This window comes from Leuciscus leuciscus (genome assembly GCF_965113295.1).
Source record: "Leuciscus leuciscus genome assembly, chromosome: 1".
Lineage (NCBI taxonomy): Eukaryota > Metazoa > Chordata > Actinopteri > Cypriniformes > Leuciscidae > Leuciscus > Leuciscus leuciscus.
Window position 1 is genome coordinate 53,457,540 of NC_138725.1, and position 23,404 is coordinate 53,480,943.

General features: G+C 37.0%; 1 protein-coding gene across 1 annotated transcript in view; it reads left to right on the top strand.

The window, feature by feature from the left end:
* Positions 1–5,755: 5,755 nt before the first annotated feature.
* shank1 (SH3 and multiple ankyrin repeat domains 1) overlaps positions 5,756–23,404 on the top strand; it is a 115,728-nt gene continuing 98,079 nt past the window's right edge. The window contains exon 1 of the mRNA XM_082142175.1: positions 5,756–6,209. The gene's annotated coding sequence lies outside the window, so the exon portion shown is untranslated. The remainder of the gene's footprint in view (positions 6,210–23,404) is intronic.

Below are 23,404 nucleotides of genomic sequence, written 5' to 3' on the forward strand. Positions count from 1 at the left end.
CTCTCTCACTCTCAGATAGAGCGCTACCAGTATATTTCTTGAAGGTTATGGGTCTTACAGGTATTTTCTACAGTGTCTGATTTGGCCAAAATGCCAAAAGGCTTTTCTTCGATCAACTGACTTTCTGATGTCTTTCTATCTTTCTCTAAACTATTTAGTATTTACCTTTGCCGGTTATCTTTTGCCTTTCAAAAAAACACTTATAAAATACTTTCTCCCTGCTGCTTTTGTTACAGTGCTTTTGGTTCTTCCTCGTTCCACAATACTTCTTTGAACCTTTGTCCACTTTCTTTTTGCTTCTTGCCACCTATTCATCCCCTTTCCCCACTCATGACCCATTTTCTCTTTCCTCAACAGTCAGCAGAGGGTTAACTCTGAAGCCAAGTGGAACAGCTTTTTTCATAACGAGGACACAGGCAGCAAGGCAGTGGATAGAGAGTGAGGCGGTAAAAGGCTGAACCTTTGAGGCACTGCGGAAAACAGTGTATGATCCAAAAGCCTTACTGTATCACCATGAATTTCTTGGTGCAGACGTAATAATTTATAAACCTCACAGTCTTTAGTTGTTAAAGCTGGTGAAGAAAGACCTCGACATGCTATTGACTCAGATCTAGTGACCCAAGGTTTTGCTTCTTTTGAAGACACTGCCTTCCTCACTGGCAAATATTACACATGGATTTGTGCAACAAAAGAGATGTACAGTAGCATCCTCCATTTTAAAGTGGTTGTGTGTGAAACAGGCACTAGCCTGCTTAATTCATCTGTGCTTTCTTCTCTTTTTGAATTATTCAGTAATCCTTTCCCACACTGAGCCATCCTTTCTCCCTTCCTCCCACCTTCCTGTACACATAATGTTACTAAACATTGAGTTTAGAATGGCAAAATGAACTTTAATGATTCTTTGGGTTTGCACATGAAGGACCACAGCAAAGTTCAAATGCTTTTAATTTAGGATTGTTTCAATGCCTGTTTATCACGTTGAATAGGAGTGTGCAGTGAATGGTGCTCATATGACAAGCATATACTGTACTTGGATTCCTGCATGCCATGTAAGAGAACTGTAGCAGCTGATACGTTAAATACTTAAAAATCGTTCAAATTTCTGGATCTTACCATCTGTGATGTAATAACATGTAATGTGGAAAAGATGGATGCCACGTTTCTGTACATGTAATGTAACTAAAAATTAAGTTTAGAATGACAAAATGAGCCTTTCTATGTATTCCCTCATGGTAACTCCAACAATTGTCAGTTATACATGTCCATCTAGCACGTGTTTACATAGGTGTAAAGTCCAGGGGTCAGAAAGTAAAAGTCCTGCCATATGTTTATTCCACCCATGAACTCAGCCAGCTGATTTCACTAATTAGTTCTATCTCCTGGCTGAAAAACGGTGCTAATTAGCAAATCCAGGTGATTGGATCAAAATACTGAGGAGGACTTTTACTTTCTGAACCTGGACTTTAAACCTCTGGAAAAAGAATGGAAAAGTAGCGCATCGTAATGGAAAAACGTGTCTGAACGGCCCCTAAAAGTGTAACATTTATCTCTTTCTACATGAAGGGCCAGCGACCTCACTAAGAGAACTTTAAATTTGAAACTGGTGATGTTGACAAGCTGCCAGTATTAGTGTGGGAATAGAATGAAATCGATCCAGAAAGTTTCAATTTAGCACAAAATTGTATATTTTACTACCTGAGGGCTGTTCCATAAAACAAGATTAGAATAGAAGCCAGTTTGGTTAGTCAGACTTATTGTAGGTGGATTCTGTTTCATAAAGCAAACTTAAAATAGTTCAAACTCAGTTACTCTGGCAACTTATGCTGGGAAATGAACCTGGTCCAGGGCAGGCTAACTGTCAGGCTAATAAGCCTGAGTTGTTACACCGTTCCTCTAACACGGACAACCAGGAACACGATGATAATACCACTGACACTCTCCCATACTATTATTTGACTTTATTAACCATTATCAGTCCAAAAATAAATATTCAATATGCAGACAATCAACAAATTAGGCTACAATGATAAAGTATACAATTTAGACCTACAGATGTTTTCAATTATATTGTAAATGAAATGTTTGTTAACGTTGTTATATATGTATATATATATATATATATATATATATATATATATATATATATATATAATATAAACAATTGATATTATACAATATAATTGAACACAGTTGTAGGTCTTGTATAATTTATCATTGTAGCCTATATACAGTGTAAATATATTGTCTCTGATTTTGTTTGGCAGCTGTACATTTTATGGTTATAAGAAGAACATTAAATGTGGACTACAGTATCTTAGCCTACATTTGATTTACCCCATTAAAATCACTTTACAGTTATTGCTATCATAAAAATACACTTACTTGTAGGTTTAAAATTCTAAATAAGGCACATCTAATGTCCAACAACAAGTGTTTAAGCAAAATGTGTGTGTATATATATATATATATATATATATATATATATATATATATATATGTATTTCAATTCAAACACCTTTAACACAATTATACAAATTGACATTTCCTTTAAAGACATAATATTTTTTCCCCAATAATTATTCCGTGTTTTTCATTTGACTTTATTTTGCTTTTGTGATTATACCCACCACCAACACATACAAAACACATAATTAGAACAATAACAATAAGTAGTTAGACACTTTTACACATGAAAAAATTTAATAAAATAAAAAATGTAAAATTCACATATTTATATCAAACTCTTATGACACATAATTCTTAAAAAGTAATTCAAGTAATATTATTGAAATATCAAATAATAATAATATTAAATAAATAAAATAATAAATAACTATAATTAAAAGGGAGGGAGGGATATATAAATAAGGTAATTCAAGTAATATATAGGCTACCCATTCCTTTGATTTAAGAGTTCCCCATATCTTTTCCAAATGTATACTTTTGTTCTTAATTTCATGTTATCCCCTCCATAGTGTACTTTAGAGACTAAATTTAACCAATCATTCAAAACTGGGGATTGTTGCTTTCTCCAAAAATGTTTTATTGTTTTAAAAGCTGTAATTCTCAGTAATCTAAACAAGTATAACTCATCTTTATTAAGTAGCATAGGTCCTATACCGAAAACTATATTTTGTACCTTTATTATATTTGGTTTCTTACTAATTTCTTCCATTAATTATTTCTGTTCAAATTTTTATTTTTTATTTTACAAGAATAAAATGTGTAATGAGCTATAAGTTCACCGCAACTTATCCAGAATGAATATAGTTAGAAGATATTTCTTTCCAACATTTACAGATGGAGAATATACCTGTGAAATGCATAGGTGTAAAGTCCAGGGGTCAGAAAGTAAAAGTCCTGCCATATGTTTATTCCACCCATGAACTCAGCCAGCTGATTACACTATCTCCTGGCTGAAAAACGGTGCTAATTAGCAAATCCAGGTGATTGGAACAAAATACTGAGGAGGACTTTTACTTTCTGAACCTGGACTTTAAACCTCTGATGTAAGTTTTGCACTGAGGAAAAAAAACATGTTTCAAATATGTGCTGTTTGATGGTGGATCGATTTGATCCATGATCAACCTATGGGGCTACTTAAGAAACGCGTGCACACGCAGTTATCTAGACTAGATAAACCTGGATCAAATTAGTGGGATTGCATGAACTTCAATGACCTTTTATGAAACCGGTTTAGCCCAAATTAATTTGTTAGGCTATGTTCATTCAAATCAGGTGTTGGAGTTTAATCCCCGCTTTTCTTAGCGTCTTTTATGAAACGGCCTCTGCTCTGTAACGTTGTTTGTAAGCTATCTCTTTTCAGTGTTTTTTTGTCTATGTTTGCTGGAGACAGTATTATCAAAGACCGTTGGCGTTGATATAATATACAATTACATAAACGCAATGATATTAAGTATTTTTGAATGTGGTTTGGAGGTGATCTTAGTGAGGGGTTTAAGTTTAAGAGCTTGGATGTTACGGACTAAGATGGTAAAGTCAGACTCATTAGAGCCACTGGTGTAAAACAACTTAATTATGAGGTTGTGTGATCAAACAAAAAGGGAGACAAGGAAGTGTTATATATCAGTCTCGAAGAAGAAGATGGTTTGAAAGAATCGGCTAGTAGAGATAATGGATGAGTAGTTTCAGAGACAAAGCACCTAGTGCTATAAAGCAAAGTAAATGGTAGGATTGATAAAAGCTTGATAACAACAATTGATGAAAATGGAGCAAGGATTTTGTAGATGGAAGTTAAAAGCATGATTAATTTAATGCTGAAGGAAGAACCATAGAGGGACTTCCTGAGAAATATTACCCTAGTAGCAGGAAACATAAAAAGGAAGTGATGGAGCTGTTGTAAAGACAAACGTTTGCAGTGGAGAAAGATTTGTATTGTGACAATAGCGAATATGTTCACTACTGCACTGCTTGACCACAAAGTAAGAGCATTGTTGAAGTTTAATTTGTTGTGAATCATCACAGTTTTGCAAACTGATATACAGTCCATGTCAAACAATTTTATAGTTGTCTTGTCACACATGTTGATTTTCAGTCATGAATCATGATCTTCTGATGTGCTATGAATTGGATCTCATGCACATGTAATCACACCTTCACACGTGACAACACAAACTTCATGTTCATTTAACCTAGCTGAACATGGAGCCAGCCAATCACAGATATATGTGACCCTTTTTACACCTGGTATTGACAGCAGGGCTTAGAAACACCTCAGACCTCAGAAGAGTTGCCTCACTTTTTAGTTGATGAGTCGATGTGAGTGACAATTTAAATTGAAATAGATTCACCCGTACAGGAAGCTGAATTGGAATGGAATGAAGTGGAATTTCAGTTCAAAGAAATGAATGGCATCCTGGATAGTTTTCTATTTCTACCCTGATCCGTCTGTCTGTGAGGCTTTTAAAACCTTTGAAAGTTTTTGGAAAAAAAGTAAAGTCTTATTACACCCATTGGGGTTATATGAATTTCAATCAATTTATTTTATTTAAATGCATTTCTGTTATTTATTTCAGTTTATTTTCCTTTATTAGAAGGGCACCAGCACCTTTTTCAAGAACACTGTAAAAAATGTCTAACCTCTCCAAGTCAAAATTTTCTAGTGACTGGTCACATCTAATTTTTTTAATTGGCCCAAGTGTAATTCTTGTTGCAATAGTCTGTTAGCATTGGCTCAATGAGAAATAATACGTCAGAGTAATTGAAAAATTTAGATGTGACCAGTCACTAGAAATTTTTGACTTGGGGATGTATTTTTTTTTTTACAGTGAAGTATCCTCTCTAAGGATTTTTAATATTGAAAATCTATCAAATTAAAATCCAATTTTTATGAAACACTATATGTGGCATTTTTTTTGGTGCTCTTGAATATATTTTCTCTTCATTAATAATTAGGCAATCTGGGCATCGCTAATTACAGAAAATATATTAGACATTTACATGCTTTATATATTTTTTTATTTCATCTCTCCCCTACTTTCATGCCATTCTCAGCAACTACTATAGTCTGTCAAAGACGTCTCCTCTTTGTCCTCAGCTAAGAGTCTACAACTCCTCTCAACATCAAAGAAAGCTGGAGAGAAGGAGTGCAGGAAGGAGGGGTCTGTCTTGTATCTGGGTTCTGATGGAGAAGACAGCGGAGGAGAGGGGGAGGGGCAAAAGCAATTGAGAGAGAGAGAGAGAGAGAAAGGCAGGTATGGAGGGAGGGAAACAAGAGGATGAGAGAGGAATGAAGCCAACCAACCAGCTGAAAGAGAACGAGCGATTGGGGCTGTTTGAACGTGGCAGGGAGAAAAGGAGGGAGGAGGGAGAGAGAGAGAGGTTGAGATCGATTGTCAGAACCGAGGAAATAGAAGTGTTACTATTGCACGGCCACTGGAGCGGTGTCTGCCCGCTGAGGATATGCATTGGCTCCCAGCGCTCACCGGCTCGCAGGACACACTCTAAAATGTAATTTCCAAAGGCTTAATTGTTGCCACGGTGATTTATTTTCCTCCATTTCCTTTTTCTTTCTTTTTTGTTGTTGCTTTATCTGCCTTCTCTATCTCCTCTCCTTCTCTTTTTGCCGTTGTTGTATTTCCCCCCCGTTTCTTTACCAGCTGCTGGATTTTCCCCTTCGTTTATAACAGCTGTCATTCTCTCCATTTACAAAGGAGGGATCTACAAATACAGGCAACCACAGTAAGACAGTAAGTGGGGCTTATTTCTATTCACGCCTGTGCCGGGGTGATGCATGGAACGGGAGACTGGTTCAAATGTGCAGAGGATGAGAGCTGAATGGATCCTGAAGAGGGCTTTAAGAGGAGCCATTCAAAGTTGAACCATTCAGATCTGGAAATATGAGCTGTTGGGAAACAGAGGCTGTATCTGCTGTAGGCAGTGAATGATGTGAGGACATCAGGCTAGGTTGGTGTTGCTCATTATCTGTATTTTGGCTGCAACGGCGTGTGTTTTCGTATACAGGGGAATCTGATTCTCTATTAAAGAGACATAATATGCTGAGGTTCGATTAAAACAGGAGGTGCATGATAATGGATCAGTAGATAGTAAGTTTTTCTGGATATATATGTGAGTTGGTGCGGGAGAAAGAGCTTGGCACAGAAAGAGATCATAATGATAAAATTACAAGTGAATATAAATCAGTTCCTTGTGCAGAGTGTAATATGCTAGTTCTCCTCTGTATTTTAAAGGGAAGAGACTGATATGCAGTATGTCACTCCCTGAAACACACCCACCCACATACATTGGCATGCATGCAGACTTACTCACCCAGCAGGGCTAACGGACTGATCTGCAAGCATGGCAGCTCTCTCATGCGATTGCTGCTCTTAAATGCCACGTTAGTTTTCTTTTCTGTTCACTGCTTTTTGTCGTTCTTTCTTGTAAGCATATGCAATGCATGCAGAATTTGCTGTTAATGGGATAGTTCACCCAAAATGAAATTTCGATAACACTTTACTTAAAGCCTTTATGTTATAATGCATTAAATCTTTTCATAAATAAGTTAAGATGCATTATAATGTTTGGAGATTCCTGGTTACATCTAAAATTGGTTGTTTGTCATGTTTTTAGATCATTATGCTTTCTAAAGGTGTTACATACAGTACTGTAATCTGTGGTAAGAATGATTCAAGTGACCATACAACATTTTATAAGTTGCATTACAAAGCATAATTAATGCATTAAAAATACTTTTATAATGCATCATATAGGCTTTAAGTAAAGAAACTTCAACAGTCAATTATTCACTCTCATGTCGGTTTTTTTCTTCTTCTGACTTTTCATTCTGTGAAGCATAAAAGGTGGAATATAGAATATTATGCCAGCCACTCTTTTCCATGCAATTACACTGAACTGTAGCTCCAGAAAAGCCCCATAAGAGTAGCATTAATGTGGTCCACACAACTAGTGCACTATAACCCAAGTCTTATGAAGCCACACAATAGCTTTCTGTGTCAGAACAGACCAAAATTTAGATCAGTATTCACTTTATTATTCACATTCAGCTAGGGTTTTCTGATACGCTTCAATGATTGATTAAAACTGATCTGACTCAACTTGTTCATGAATCCACAAACATGGCAAGGAGAGCTAGAGCAAATCTTCAGTGAATAACAGCTTAAATATATCTGTGTTTTCATCGCAAAGAGATATTGCATAACTTCAGATGATGCAGAATATTGCACACATTGTCATATGGACCACTTTTATGATGCTTTGAAACATTTTTAAAGCTTAAAAGCTTCGGTGTTCATTAAATGTAAGTGCATGTAAATGAAAATGGAAAGCAGGTTATATGGGAATACCTGTTTGAAACAGTGTGAGAGTTTGAGTGAACTTTCTTTTTTTCTTTTTTTTTCATTCATTGTTTATTTGGTACATGCCATTTATCCAAGATTAATATTTAATATAAAAAGTTGTGAATATACAGTAAGTGGTCCAGGTACGTTCAGGCGATTTCCTTAATTACAGTTTCTGCTACAGATTGTTCTCCGCCCACAGACACAAACTGGTGCTCAGACAACCCACTGAATGCCCCTCAAGTAGATAGCAAACTCCTCATCTCTTAGGCTAGAAGTGGCACACAAGAAAACATTCTATCCTCTGCACAGATGTGAAGCGATCTTGAGGCAGTGTGTCTACGTGTGTCATTGCACAGGGAGTGTGAGTGGATTTGGTTTGGGACTCTCCCCTGCCATTATCTGCTGAATCTATTATTAGAAGCCTTTATTTCTTGTGTTTATCCTCCTCTTAAACACTGTCTGCACAGAAGAGGGAAATTGTTGCAGGTCTTTACGGTCACCCGTAATTACATGATGTATGTATTTCTAGTTATTGAGAGAGAAAGAGAGAGAACATGGGGAGGGGAATATAATATGTAATGAAGCCAAAGACAAAAGAACCTCTGTTTAATTAGCTCTACCAGCTGATAAAGATGAAGAACATGAGTTTTTTTTATGCTGAGTATAAAGGCAATAATTAGACAAATTACCCCCCAAAAAATATTTATTTTCCAGTAAAATAATACAATATTCTTAAAACTAATAAGACTTGTTTTTCAGAGTATGTTTTAAAGGACTAAATTTAGTAAGATTTATGCTTAAAACTACAAATAATCTTCTAATGATTAAGAAAAAAAATAAGAAAATTATTATCATTATTTTTTTGTTGTGGAGAAAATTGAGGGAAAATTATGTATTGTAAAGAGAAGTTCCTCACAAATATAATATGAAATTAAACTGATGCGTAACAGCATAAAAAACTATTAATTTGTAAATGGGCTGAGAAACAAAAGCTCTCCAATATGTTTTCCTGGCACAGATATTGGGGCAGAATGTGTTGCCAACATAGCTTGTAATAAAACATCTCTTCCTCAGTCACACGTTGTCACAACTGTCACACGCTCTCTTTTCCCACTCTCTCTCTCTCTCTCTCTCTCTCTCTCTCTCTCTCTCTCTCTCTCTCTCTCTCTCTCTCTCCCCGTCTTCCCCAAACACATACATACACATACACACAGAGTCTCTCCGGTGTAGTGTGTTCGCTTCGGGGGGGGAAATGAGATAGGATGACAGAGTGGATAATCAGACAAAGGCACACAAAGGGAGTTAAAATTAGCCACATTGAACGGGCCATTGATAAATTGGGAAACTAGAACGGCACTGACACCCTTCTGCTCAATGCTCCGGAAAACCCAGCCTCTCCCTTCATCTGCATTGCCCTCTCCATCTCATGCATACACATGAACGTGTCCAGAGTATATATATATATATACATATACACACACACACATACACAAAAAAAGAAAACTCCTATGCTCACCAAGGCTGCATTTATTTGATTAACAATACAGTAAAAACTGTAATATTGTAAAATATTATTACAATTTAAAATAACTATTTTCTGTTTTTTTATTGTATTCCCTTTTTTCCTTTTTTTTATGGAATATTGCAGTATTTATTATAAATGATTTATCCATGCACATCATTATTTTCATTTATTCCTGTGCCCTCATAATCTTTCATCAAAATAACTTCCTCTCCTTCTTGCAGAGACATCTCTTTTCTTCTCTGATGACATGATTTTTTATGTGAAAGTAATCTGGCTCTCACATGAGATCACAGCAATAGCAAACCACGATCCAATTAAAAACGCCCTATGTTTGTTCTTGTTTGAGAAGCTCACTCAGATATGCGTCACAATAGGGAAGAAAAGACGGTCGGAAACTTCCATTTCATGCTGACTTTAAAATATAAATGAATTGTAACATTGTAAACGTTTTTACTGTCACTTTTGAACAATTTAAATGAAGTATTGTTAAATAAAAGGGATACTAGTACTACTGGTGTGTGAGAGTACCGCCGCAAGTATACAATCCACCCTCCTGAATCATCCCTAATGTGTAGAGTGAAAGTATTTCTTTCCAATTACTTCATGTTTGTGTGTATTGCCTCTTTCATGTCTTCATTTAGAGATGTGAGAAAACCACCGCTTTCTTTGTAGTTCTTCTCTCATTATGCTTAGCACAAAGATCTCCTTTTTTTTGTTGAGAAATTTTCTCATCTTAACATAGTAACTGCTCAAACCATTTTAACAGGCTTAGATAAATGATCACACACTCGCATAAATGATACTGAAGGTGTGGAAAACCTGATGACACAACACGGGACAATTGTGATGAATGTTTGATGTTCTTCTCACGCTGTCCTATAAAATGAGAAGTTAAAAACATGCAATCGGTTAATGTTATGTCTTTAATAAGTGTTTTCTAATGACACGTTTGCCTGCATGTCTAAGCTGATGAGTCTAGGCAGTGGGCGCTACCTTGCCAGCTTATGTTTGTTCTCCATTCCATCCGGTCTTTTTTGCTATTCCTGACCACTCCTCCTCCTCCTAGTCTTCACTTTGTGGACTTTCAATTCTCTCGTCCCCTGTACAGCGAGTGAGTTTTTCTTGCCCTTTCGTCCTCTTCTCCCTCCCTGTGTGTTTGTCCATCAGTTGAAGATGGTGAAATCTCTCCCTCCTCTAATATTTGCTGTATAGGCTCTTGGGGGGGATAGATCAAGCTTTCAGGATTTAGCCCAGTCTTTTTACGCACTTCCGCTCACGTTTTTCCTCCCTCTCTCATTCTGCTCGCGGTAAAGGACTGATCTGGGACAGACAGTCTCCCTTGCGCTCTGGCCTACTTCAGCTCTGTCCTTTCTCTCTCACCTGCCCAAACTCTCTCCTCTTTCCTTCTTTCCATCTGTTTCTCCTTCTTTTGCCCTGAGTGTGTCTCTCTTTGGCGTACGGGCTGATGACTATTGTTTTGGGAAGTTACTTGTAAAACTAACGCATGCCAATATTACATTGCTCTTACTTAAGTTGTTGCATTATTACTTTTGTGTAACTTTCTATCACTGACAGCTGACTTAAACTCTTCCTCCACCAAAGTATAAGTGCTTTACTTGGCTTACGTGTGTGTGTGTGTGTGTGTGTGTGTGTGTGTGTGTGTGTGTGTGTGTGTGTGTGTTCATCCCTGACCATTTTGCATCACATACAGGCTATACTGCGAAAAGTGCACACTGATTGTCACGAAAAAGGCAAGGTTTTTGCCGGTCGTACCTGTGGGCTCAAGGACAGAGTAGATCTACCGCTGCGCTGAGGTTATTTTGTCTACTGCAAATAACAAGTACAAGATTTGACTAAAGCACTCAGCTTTATTTTCATTTAGTAGCAAGTTTTCAATTGTATGTGTGAGTAAATAAATTAAATATTGGCAAAAGTGAAATTGGCATTTATTTGAAATATAGTAACTCTGGTTTTATGGTGTTAATTTAAGTATCATGTATCATATTACTTTACTCTTTAAATTACATGGAAAAAGTGACCTGATTATGCATTTGTTATGGTTCATCAGAATATGATGCTGTTTTGTTATTGTACCCAGCAGACTTTTTTTTTCTTTTTTTTCTTTTTTTCTATCTTAACCAGCAAACTTCCTGGGTCAAACATCTTAAAAAAAAAAAAAAAAAAAAAAGATAATTCTCGTTGACCAGGACGAGTCGCAGGTAAATAGCATAACAGTGCTGGTACATCAGCTAATGAGCACAAAACCAGGACTATGCTGGTCTAAGCATGGTCTTTTCAGCAACAGAGTTTGATGTTGTTCAGATTGTCTAGTTTATGATTGCTGGAGCATGTGTCATACTAGAGACAAGTGTCATGCACTCTGGTCTTATCTGGCTATGAACTGGAGAACTGGAGTGGTCTGCCAAATCCCCCTTGCCCTGACAGAGCTGTTCCCCCTTGTGACCCAAACACAAGTCCTGCTGCTGAGATTGGTCTAGCACTTTGGAAACTCGAGCACAGCCAGCATGTGATCGTGTCTGCATCAGTGTGAGCACAGGGCATATGGGTGTTTCTCACAACAGTGGTTGAGCATGTGCATGCACATAAGTGGAACATAATCCTTTTGTTGAATCTCAGAGGACAGCATTAAACTCTGTTCCCCTCTCTCTTTCTCTTCCTGACGCTCCCTCTCCATCTTCTCCCGTTGCTTCGCTGCAAATGCAAGAGATATATTGTTGCAGTAATGCAGCCGCATGCTGCCGTACCCCTTCCTTCCTTCCCGCTCGCTGCATGAGGATGAGCTCATTCATACCAATTGATCTGAATGATTGGCCGGAGTCTCCTGCTCTTCTGTGGACCAGATCCCGGTGTATTAGAGCTAATTGCACCATTGAGAGGGGAAGAGGGATGCAGCAAAAGAGGGGGAGTGGGGCACGAATTTTCCCAGCAGTCACCAGTGCATCATCAAAGTACAGCTATTTTTAGACTCACAAGCAGTGGTGGTGAGCCAGTTGGCCCAGAACAGCAGTTTCTGCCGTGGCAGTGCATTACGCCCCATACTTTTCTATGGACGGTTTTGCTGCTTATGCACATTTATCAAGTGTTGATGTTAAGGTTCAGTTAGATGACTCTTAGGAGCATTTAATGCCCTATTCCAGGAGTATTCAAACTGAGGTCAGTAAGGGGGTTGCTAGGGAATCTAAATTTCAGCGTACATTTACATCATTTACATTTACAAATACATTTACATTACTGTTTCCCCGCTACTTTTTAAAGACAGAAATCATGAGATCATTCATGATCGACTTGAATTTATTGAGAGCCATAGTTTTATAATAATAGTATAATCTATAGCAGTGGTTCTCAACTAATTAAAAATCAGGATATTTCTTAATCAAATTTTCTTTTCTTTGAAGAACCAAGGCTCCCACTGTCATATAATGTAGCCTAATTTCTATAGAAAACCCCTGTAAATTAATAAAATCTTAACGTAACTTAAAAAAAAAAAAAGTATATAATTACTATACTTTTTTCTACTTGTGCCAAACTCTAAAATATTTTATCAGGCAGAAATTGTGAGTAGAAAATATTTTTAAATAAACCTTATCCCTAATTCTTATCAAGTAAATCATGATCACTGGAAAATTCATTAAAATGAGGCTTGAAATACATTCAGCTGTTAAAACTTAACAGAAAATGAGTGTTGGGCCTTCTAACATAGTTGTGGACAAAGGGGAGCCTTGGAGTAAAAAGGTTGAGAACCACTGCTAAATAAATGTACCATCGCTGACTGCCTTCATAATGCAGCGTCCAGTACTTTTATTCACATAACTGATGTCAGCAGCCTTCAAAGCTTTTTAAAGGAGCTGTATGTAAGAAATGTATTTCAATTAATCATAAAATGGCCCTGATATGTCACTACACTGTAAAAAAAAATTACATCCCCAAGTCAAAAATTTAAAGCGACCGATAACATCTACATTTTTCAATTAGTCTGACGTATTATTTCCCATTGAGCCAATGTTAACAGACTATTGCAACAAGAATTTCACTTGGGCCAATTGAAAAATTTAGATGTTATCGGTCACTTGAAATTTTTGATTTGGGAGGGTTAGAATTTTTTTACAGTGTAGACATTAAGAAATCATGTTCATTTCAAATACTTATATATCACTGACAACAGTAGTCCGGCCAGGATATTGTCATTTTAAAAGTGAAGTTGCAGCCCTCAACTGAGTCTGATGTTGTCATCTTGTGTTTTGGCCTGAAGCGCCACCCTCCACCTATCTACCAATCACAAAGTCAGTAGTGTTTCGGCATCGGGGTTGCCAGCTCTGCTCTAGTTACCGCAGCTACGTAGCAGCCTACGTTCCTGCTGGATCCTACAGCCTATCTGGCAACCTCGAGTCAGGGGGGGGGGGGGAGGGGATACACCGCTCTACAGTAATTTGAAAGTGATTGCAGTACCAGTTTTGGCCACAATCTTACATACGGCTCCTTTAAGGGTGCAAATATTTTACCAAATGCCCTATCTATTGTGCATAATACTATTCAGTCTCATCAGTAAACTATGTCAGGCAAATGGGCAAACATGTTTTTGTTACCTGCAATGGAGAATGAGCTATGGAAGTGTGTGTGGTTAAGAAGTGCTCATCTTCATTCAGAGGGATTATGCTACTGAGACGTGCTTAATGAAGACAGGAAACAATCCATTACTCATGAATACTTCGGCATAAAATCGCATTGTTGGCAAAATCATACAGTTGCACACAAAACCCGTATTAATCCTCCAATGCTTGCTCTTCTTCAGTAGTATAACACAGCTGACGCTTCTGATGAGAATACCAGTTAGCTGAAATGGCTATGGCTCAACCATGTAGATCCTCGAGACTGAATGCCATTAAGGCAAATGACGCCATCCGGTCTGTTTATTAGGAGCGTGTTTTAGAGTTGCACTGAACAGATTAACTCTGTGTGTGATCCACTGCATTAGCTGATGAATAGCTTGTTGAAGGGCAGTGATGCATGCCTGCTATCCTTCAGTTTCTGCTCATATACTGCAGGTCTAATGGCCACATACTTCAGCTCACAGCTCAAGATGTCTATCGCAGCATGCTATGCTAAACTTTCTAATGTACCTCTCCATATGCTGACGGTTTTGGCTCAGTTTATCAGTGTCAGCTGCACACACCATCAATCAACCTTCAGCTTAGCTGCGCTGGCAGTGTCAGCTCAAGTCAACAACTAGATCAATAGGCTTTCAGAGCCACCCAACTCGTCAGTCATGTCCTTTTCTAGACTAATGTTGAACTGGGTTGACATGGTTATTGTGGAGTCGCAGGTTATCTTGTGTAATTAGTTACGTTTCTGAATGTTTATCTGTTATTTTACCTGTGATGCTGTTTTTTGTGCATTTTCTAGGCACTTAAAGTGATGGCTCACTAATTTTGTCACTTATTTTTGTTTTACTCACCCTTACACATGCATGGGCTTGAGGACTTACATTTATGTAGTAAGTCACTTTTCTTTTCACACCATCCTTTGTTTTTGTTGTTCATATTGTTGTCATGTTTTGTGCCTCCATCGAAAACATCGAGATTTTAATCTCAAGAGACTAACCGGAAACAAATCGTAATGGTATGGTGCACTTTCTCCTGTGTACAACAAATAGTTATGTACTTGCTCATAACTTTGTATATTTGGTATCACCATAGCTTAATTAGCCAAGTTTTGGATAAGTGTTTTTCCAGGACCATGGAAACCTGCTGTTTTGTGTTTTTTAGCAAAGAATACAAGGATAGACTTCTTGTGTTGGCATATGTGGGGGTTTTGTATTTGAGAAATAGAAGAGGAGAGAATGACAAAAACAGAGTCAGAACAGTTCTTCTTTCACCGAAACAGGTGCGTGTTCAAGCCTAAAGCTATTAGCCTGAAGAGATGAGCAATATGTGGCAGCATAAATTATAAGAAAACAGGCATCCATCTGTGCACTTGCATCAAGTTTTTAACAATCACTGTTGGTTTGAGTTATATTTTACACGTCTTTTTAAGAACAAGTGGCGGTGACCTACCTGTTATCTGCGGATTTATTACATATGGCACAAATGTCAACCATCAGTTGTAATAATGACCATAATAGACGTTCTCTGTCAGGATGTATATTATTATGTGGCTCTCTGGAATACTTGATCCTAATTGGTCACTCTCAACAAACAGCTGTTAGGTATTTCAAATTATTCACCATTATCTATTCATCGCTCATCCGAGTAAAACCGGCACTTGTTTGCTCTTTCTCGTTTCATACAAATGCAACCCCTGCCATCTTGCATCTCCGTTATCGATTGTAGTGAAAATTACCAAAGACTTCAGTATTAATATTACTGTAATATTGCTGTGGACTGCTCAGCGTCAGGTAACTGATCCCTTTTTACTCTTCAAAAAATATATATTTTAAGCAGTCATTTTGGCATTTATGTAGTAAGTCACTTTTCTTTTCACACCATCCTTTGTTTTTGTTGTTCATATTGTTGTCATGTTTTGTGCCTCCATCGAAAACATCGAGATTTTAATCTCAAGAGACTAACCGGAAACAAATCGTAATATTTCACAAAAAGAGGCCAAAAATATATATATATTTCTGTAATACTCTCTCATAGTGTAGCATTGGGACAGTGTGTCCTCAGGTGTGTCAGAACAGTTATATTGCCCTCACTATGTGCTCGGTCATCCGTTCATCCCATTTATAAGAGATTATGGTGGATGAGCCAGACCCTCATCCACATCAGGATGCCTGTGTTGATCTTCTTCTAAAGCCTGTGCGGAGCTGCAGGCCTTATTCAGAAAGCTGTGGGTGGGTCAACCAGGCAGTCAGGCATCTGGAGGTGGACCCGTTCAGCTTGCGATGATGGATTCAGGATAGATTGGTGTGATTGGCTGGAGTAGCTGTGCACATTAATAATGGAGGCGCTGCTGGTTGTATTTATAGTAACAGTGGAGGGTGGCGGCGCTGTGAATGTGGAATGATAAATGACAGAACCTCCCTAACCCCTCAGCCACCCTCCTGCCTGCTTGCGAGGCCGGTTTGGGAGTGGACGCCAATTCCCATGACTAACAGCTGTAGAAATAGAGGGCGATATGGGTACTGGAGACGTGCATGTACACTGGCAGACTTTGATGCACACAAACAAACAAACTTGCTGCTTTCAGTGCTCCATTTACCTGAAAACATATTTTCCTTTTGCTTGTCTAAACCTCTCCAAACAGTTAGAGGAATATTTTGGGGTTCAATACAAAGTTCAAGTAACACCACAATCATAATGTTGATATACCAAATTAATTTAAACTTGTTAGCCATATTTTTTTTCATATATATATATTATATAAATATATAAAATATATAAAATCTGGCTTCCTTTCAACGTAAGGTCAATGTTGTTGGCTCTTCATACTCCATCCAGTTGGGTGATCTTATGTCATTCAGGGCTTCTCCAGAGCTTCTGTAATTATGAAAGAGGACTGCATAATGATGGCTGTAATGATCACATTAACATTTGAATGCAGAAAGCCATCACACTAGACAGGATTGATTTCGTTCACATCCCTCAAAGGCATTATTGCCAGATTACTGCTTTATTTTCAAATCAGCTATGGACTATTGAATGCCTAATTGATCACGGTCTTAGAGATTAAAGCGAAGAATGAGCATCATTTAAGTTGTGTCTCCATCAAAAGAGTTTATTGGAAAGTGATTTTATAGAATCAATAACATGAATTATAAAGTTCGACTAAATATGTTGAAAATAATATTAAGAAGATTATACTGTGACATTTTTTTTCTCGTACTGTGCATATGCACCTCCTCAAAATCCCATGCCTACTCACATCGTAATTGAGTAAAAATTCCTCCCATTCTTATGAAATTTGACAAAGATTGCAGATGTTTCTTTAAGCATTACTCTAGATGTATTCAAATACCGATGTCATGAAATCACGCTTTATCATTTCAGTCATACACATTGTTTCCTCAAGCATAATGCGAGGCTTTGCGTGACTGCCGTAGATTTGGAGTCAAGTGGAAGCTGGAGGAATGTTAAGTGTCTTTTCTGTTCTTTTTATTGCTTTGAATAATTTAAAATGCAAACACAATTAGGAGATGAGGTGCGTACATGTATTGTTGAAGCCGAGGGGCCTGGAGGAGAGGGAGGGAGAGAGAAGTGCTGTTTGAAGTGTTGCCATATTGATTGGCCTATATAGAATAGATTAGAACGATATAAAAACTATTCCTCATGTTGGTTTTCACCTTTCATCCACAGTTTGAATGCACAAAGTCAAATTTAATCTTCGGCTTCTTGACGCTCTTCTCTGTTTTCCATCTAACTCTCTCCTCTAAAATTAATTAGAAAATCAAGGCTTCTGTCGTTAACTATCAGAGGCAGAAGCTTTTAGAGGCAGTAGTGTATGTTAATGAATAATGTAATTAATGCACCTAAAAAACATGTAGTTGAGATAAAAGCCACTCTCATCTATCTTTATGTTTTCATAGATGCTAAGCTAATGACTTTGAATGCATTTTGTGCAATGAAGGGTTTGAAATATCTCTTTAAAATAAAGGTTCAAAAGGTCAAAAATGGGGGTTTTCACAGTGATGCCATAGATTTTTTTCTTAGTGATAAGAACATTCTAAAAATCTAAAGAACCCTTTTTCTTTTTCTTTTTTTTTTTAACCATAAATAAACTTTTGTGAAATGCAAAGTTTCTATGGATGTTAAAAGTTCTTCATGGAACCATAAATGCAGATAAAGAAACTTCTTTAAGAGTGTGGAACTTTGCAGTTCTTTACAGTGGAAAAAGATTGTTCTTCACACTAAGAAATGTGTTCACTAAAAGGTTCTTTGGGGAACCCAAAATGGTTCTTCTATGCCATCGTTGTGAAAACCCCCTTTGGGACCTTTATTTTTTATTTATTTTTATGTTTTATAAAGCAACACTAAAGATTATTTTTTACCTTAAAATAATGTTTCCAAAATCGCTTCAGTGGTTCATCAAGTCATAACAGGGTGAACGGCACTTCTGCATTCGCTTTGCGGCCTATATCTGCTATAACCACACTATGCAAGTTTGCCAGATCGGGACGCGTTTCTGTAGTTCGAATGAGACATAGGAAACTACAAATTTGACTTGCTTTACGGCAAGCGTTACAATAGTCATTATTTTGTTTTTCTTCGTTTCTGATGTCGCAATACATCATACTTTCATGAAATCATGCAACATACTCTACCTTGTCTGTGGACATCGTTCATTCCAAAGCCGGTGCTGGATAAACAGCGAGCGTGTGTGCGACAGTAGACTGCGGGCGGCGAAATTATTTACGACAGCGGTAATGGACAATTCCGCTTCCAACCTGTAGGGCGACCGAAGAGGAAAAGTTATTTGGTGTTGCTTTAAAGGACAAGTTCGGTATTTTACACTTAAAGCCCTGTTTTCAGATAGTTTCTGATGAAATACAATGGTTAAGATTGAAATTTGGACAAATGCTGCTGGCCCGAGAATTTTCGTTTTCTGTGGTAGCACCCCCCCCCACCTCCACAATCGCTGCAAAAGATGCTTTCCAACAGGTTTTATCGTATCCTGCTACCACAGAAACCGAAAATTCTCGGGCCAGCAGCATTTGTCCAAATTTCAATCTTAACCATTGTATTTCATCAGAAACGATCTGAAAACAGGGCTTTAAGTGTAAAATACCGAACTTGTCCTTTAACTAATAAATGTGCTATGGCATTCACAGTATACATATAACAGTGGGAAATCGAACCGTGAGAGCATGCCATCTGTCAGGGTTTTTTTTTTTACGTGCCATCGATGTTTTATGGTGGTCATGCCACTCTAAGGGCTGGCAGGAATATTTATTATTGATTATGTTGAAGGTGGTTAGGGAGCTGCCCACAGAACTGAGCACACTCCATTAAATACCAAGCAACTTCATTTTCTCAGGAAGAGTGCTCTGATATCCGTGACATCAGCACCACATGTTGCAATATTGACATTGCTAAAAGGAGCTTTCTAAATGTCAGGCCGCTATAATTTACACAAGTAGATGACACTTCTTGACAGTAGTTTCTGCTCAGATGGTGCAACAGAAAAGAAAGCTGACAAATGACAAAATGCACAATATTACAAAATAATATTGAATTGAATAGTGGAAGAACAAGCGTTGGGGGGTGCAATGAAAATACACAGGGCACAGTAGTAGCTCGTATAATAGCTGACATGTCCTTTCTGTCACTCATATTGTCAGTTTCCCAAATGGGGTGGATTTAAATTGAAGGTTAAGATTTTTATACTGTAACTCAAATCCCAGTGATAAAGATGTTGTGTCACTGGTTGATTTGGAGGCCTTTATTAGAGACTTAAAGCAACAGCTGCTGATGGAATGGCAACGGGCACCGGAAGTAAACCATTAACTGCCGTAGCCAAAGAACGCAAAAATCACTAAGCAACAATAACGAGGACGGAGTAATGGATCATTTAATCATTTATCAAAATACAAAAAGAAAATGTCATTTAAAAACCCAAGAAAAGGGTTGCTTTTTGCATTAAATTAAATACGGATACAATTAAAATGCCACATAACCATAAAATATTACATTTACTAATCTAATCTGTCACGTTTTAATGACTAAAGCAAATCAGCTGTTCTTCCATAGTAGACAGTTACAGAACGCCACGAAGTAGGCCTAGCAGTTAAAGTCACGCATGCGCAATAGAACGCCAGAACTCCATTGCCGTTCCATCCACAGCTGATGCTTAAAGTCACTATTATTAGAAAGGGACAGCAGGTTGTATAGATCTGTTTGATGGATGAACTGCTCAAATCATTTTGTGTGTGTTGAAGCACTTTCAAAAAACAACAAAATATTGCCTTTTTCAACAAATTTTTAAACAAGTTCAGTGAAAAGAGGTCCTTAGAAATCATGTTTTATATAAAAATAAATCGGCACCAAAATATTTGTGTTTTTATTTTTATCTTAAATGTTATAACACTGTAAAAAAAAATCACATCCCCAAGTCAAAAATTTCAAGTGACCGATAACATCTACATTTTTCAATTAGTCTGACGTATTATTTCTCATTGAGCCAATGTTAACAGACTATTGCAACAAGAATTTCACTTGGGCCAATTTAAAAATTTTGATGTTATCGGTCACTTGAAATTTTTGATTTGGGAGGGTTCGAAATTTTTTACAGTGAGGAATTAACATTAAATTAACACCAAATTTAAGTTGTCAGTATTTATATTAAAAGTAAACTATGTAATTTTTGGCACTGTAGCGATTAAAAATCAAAACTAACCATTTTGCGGAAGAACATTGTTTGTGCTGTATCAAATTAGCTCTAAAGAAATATTAATAATCAATCATAACTCAGTTAATAGAATCAACTTAGTGTAGTAAAAATTAACCTGTTTGTGCCGTGAACACTCAGTGTTAATTGTTTATTTATTCTAAGAAATGTACATTTCCGGGGTATGGGAAATGTTTTTTCTGACTGTACAGTACTACTAAGAGCAAGTAGTCAACATCTGCATGATTAGGGACTCCAGTATGTATGAGCTTGAAACATAGAGTGGGCTTTAAAGCTCATTTGTTAAATGTAACAAATAGTTATGTGTCTGATTGTCTCAGTTATCAGTGCTTTGGTTCTGCGTGACTGTGTGGATGAATATGGCTATCCTACTGCTCATATAGGCTTAAGAGATATAACCAGTTTAGATGGAAAGGATCTCCTGCTGACTAGCTGAAGATGTTACTGTAGCTATAAACAACCATGATTAAATGACCAATAGATAATGCGGTAACACTTTATAATAAGGTTCATTAGTAGTTAACATGAACTAAGAATGAACAATGCTTCTTCAGCCTTTAATAATCTTATTTAATGCAAATTTCAACATTTACTAATACATTATTAAAATCAAAGGTTGTATTTGTTAACATTAGTTAATGCACTGTGAACTAACATGAACAAACAATGAACGGCTGTATTTTTATTAACTAATGTTAACAAAGATTAAGTAATACTGTAAGAAATGTATTGCTCATTGTTAGTTCATGTTAGTTATTGCATTAACTAGTGTTAACTAATGAACCTTATTGTAAAGTGTTACCGATAATGCTTTACAATGAACTCTGTTAGAGAGCTACTTATCCATATCGGCAATTATCTGTTCAATAAAATACCTTACTCACCTGTTGAGCAATAAACACGGCATCACCGCGTCTTCAAATCCTTCCGTTCTCGCTATCTCCAAAAAGCCAAGCCAATGTTGGTTTGAGATTTAGCTGCTCCATGTCAGCCTTTCTTGCTCATTGTGACAACTTACCTCTGCCACTCCCACACCATACTGTATGCATCAAAGTAGCCAAAGCAACTTTTCTCTATTTACGGACATGACGAGACTCTAACTGGCGAGTGACGTTTGTACACAATTTCTCGTAAAACCATCCCCCTAAAATATAAACGCTTATATTAGGGTTAACATAGTGAATCAGGGTAAGACAAAAACACATTTTGGAACAAGGATAGATGATGTATTGACTAGCTATTTAAATTCAGTTAATTTTAAATTAAAAGTTACATCAGGTACCTTTAAATTTTTTTTTTTATAATATATATTAAATTAAATGAAAATCAATTAATTAAAATGTTACAGTGTATGCATTCAACACTATAATTTGTGTAAAATTTGAGAAAATAAAATATTATTTACATCTCTATACAACCATGCTGTTGAAATGGTTAAAATGTTAATTAATTATCGATTGGAAGGAATGGAATATTAAAATTCAAATGTTCATTGATCCTTTGACAGTTAAGAGTTCGTTATAGCCTACTATAAAAATTCCCTGTAAGTTTCAAATTCAAAACTTTCTTGTAATTCCAAAAACTGCTTTTATTGAAACCAAGGCCAGCAAACGACAGGATCTAAAAAGTGGAGACTTGTGACGTCACATGGCAGCTTTGGCCCCGCCCACTGGAGCGTTAGTGAACAGTGACATGAGAACGAGAGAAGATCGATACAGGATCAATAATACCATTACATTCCCATAGTGGGTTATTTTTCCCACAATGTGAATGTCTCAGCAGTGCATTATTTGTTTGTATTCGGTGTATTTCACTGTGGATTATTTGGTAAATTTCAGCGCAGGCTTTTACGATATGGATCTGCCAGCAACGCCACAAACATGTAAGTAGTCATGTTTATTCTAATGCCTGATCTGTGATCAGTGATTTCTGAAGTAATTATTCAAGGAAAGTGAAATCATGACGCTGTTACAGTGTAGGCCAGTGGTTTTGAAACTTTTTCAAGAGCGACCCTTTTTTTTTTTTTTTTTTTTTTGTCGCGACCCATAGGCCTATATAGGCCTATTCTTAAGCCTTTTCTTAGCAACCGCTTTTGATGATGCACGTGCAGTGGCTTATCCGTGACGCGATCGCAACGCAAAGTTGATTCTGCACTCTTTTGATCTACAGTGCCCTCCACAATTATTGAACCCCCTGGTAAATATGATCAAAATTGGCTGTAAAAAATAAATCTGCATCGATTATCCTTGTGATCTTTCATTCAAAAAATGTGCAAAATTCTAACCTTTCATTGAAGTAAAAGAATTGAAAGTGGGGGGAAATCACATTATGAAATAAATGTTTTTCTCCAAAACATGTTGGCCACAATTATTGAAACCCCTAGAATTTTTTACGAGTAAAATATCTCTGAAGTATATTCCCATTAATATTTACCTTTTTTAGTACACCAGGGTGACTAGGAACATGAAACTGTCCAGCTATGACTTCGTGTTTCACAGGAGTTTAAATATGAGGAAACACAAAGGCCAAATCCCCTTAATCATCCATCACAATGAGTAAAACCACAGAATACAGTTCTGATGCGTAGCAAAAGATTGTTGAGCATCACAAACTAGAAAGTGGCTGTAAGACAATAGCTAAAGAATTGAAAATCCCCATTTTGACCATCAGGGCAATAATTAAGAAGTTATAACCA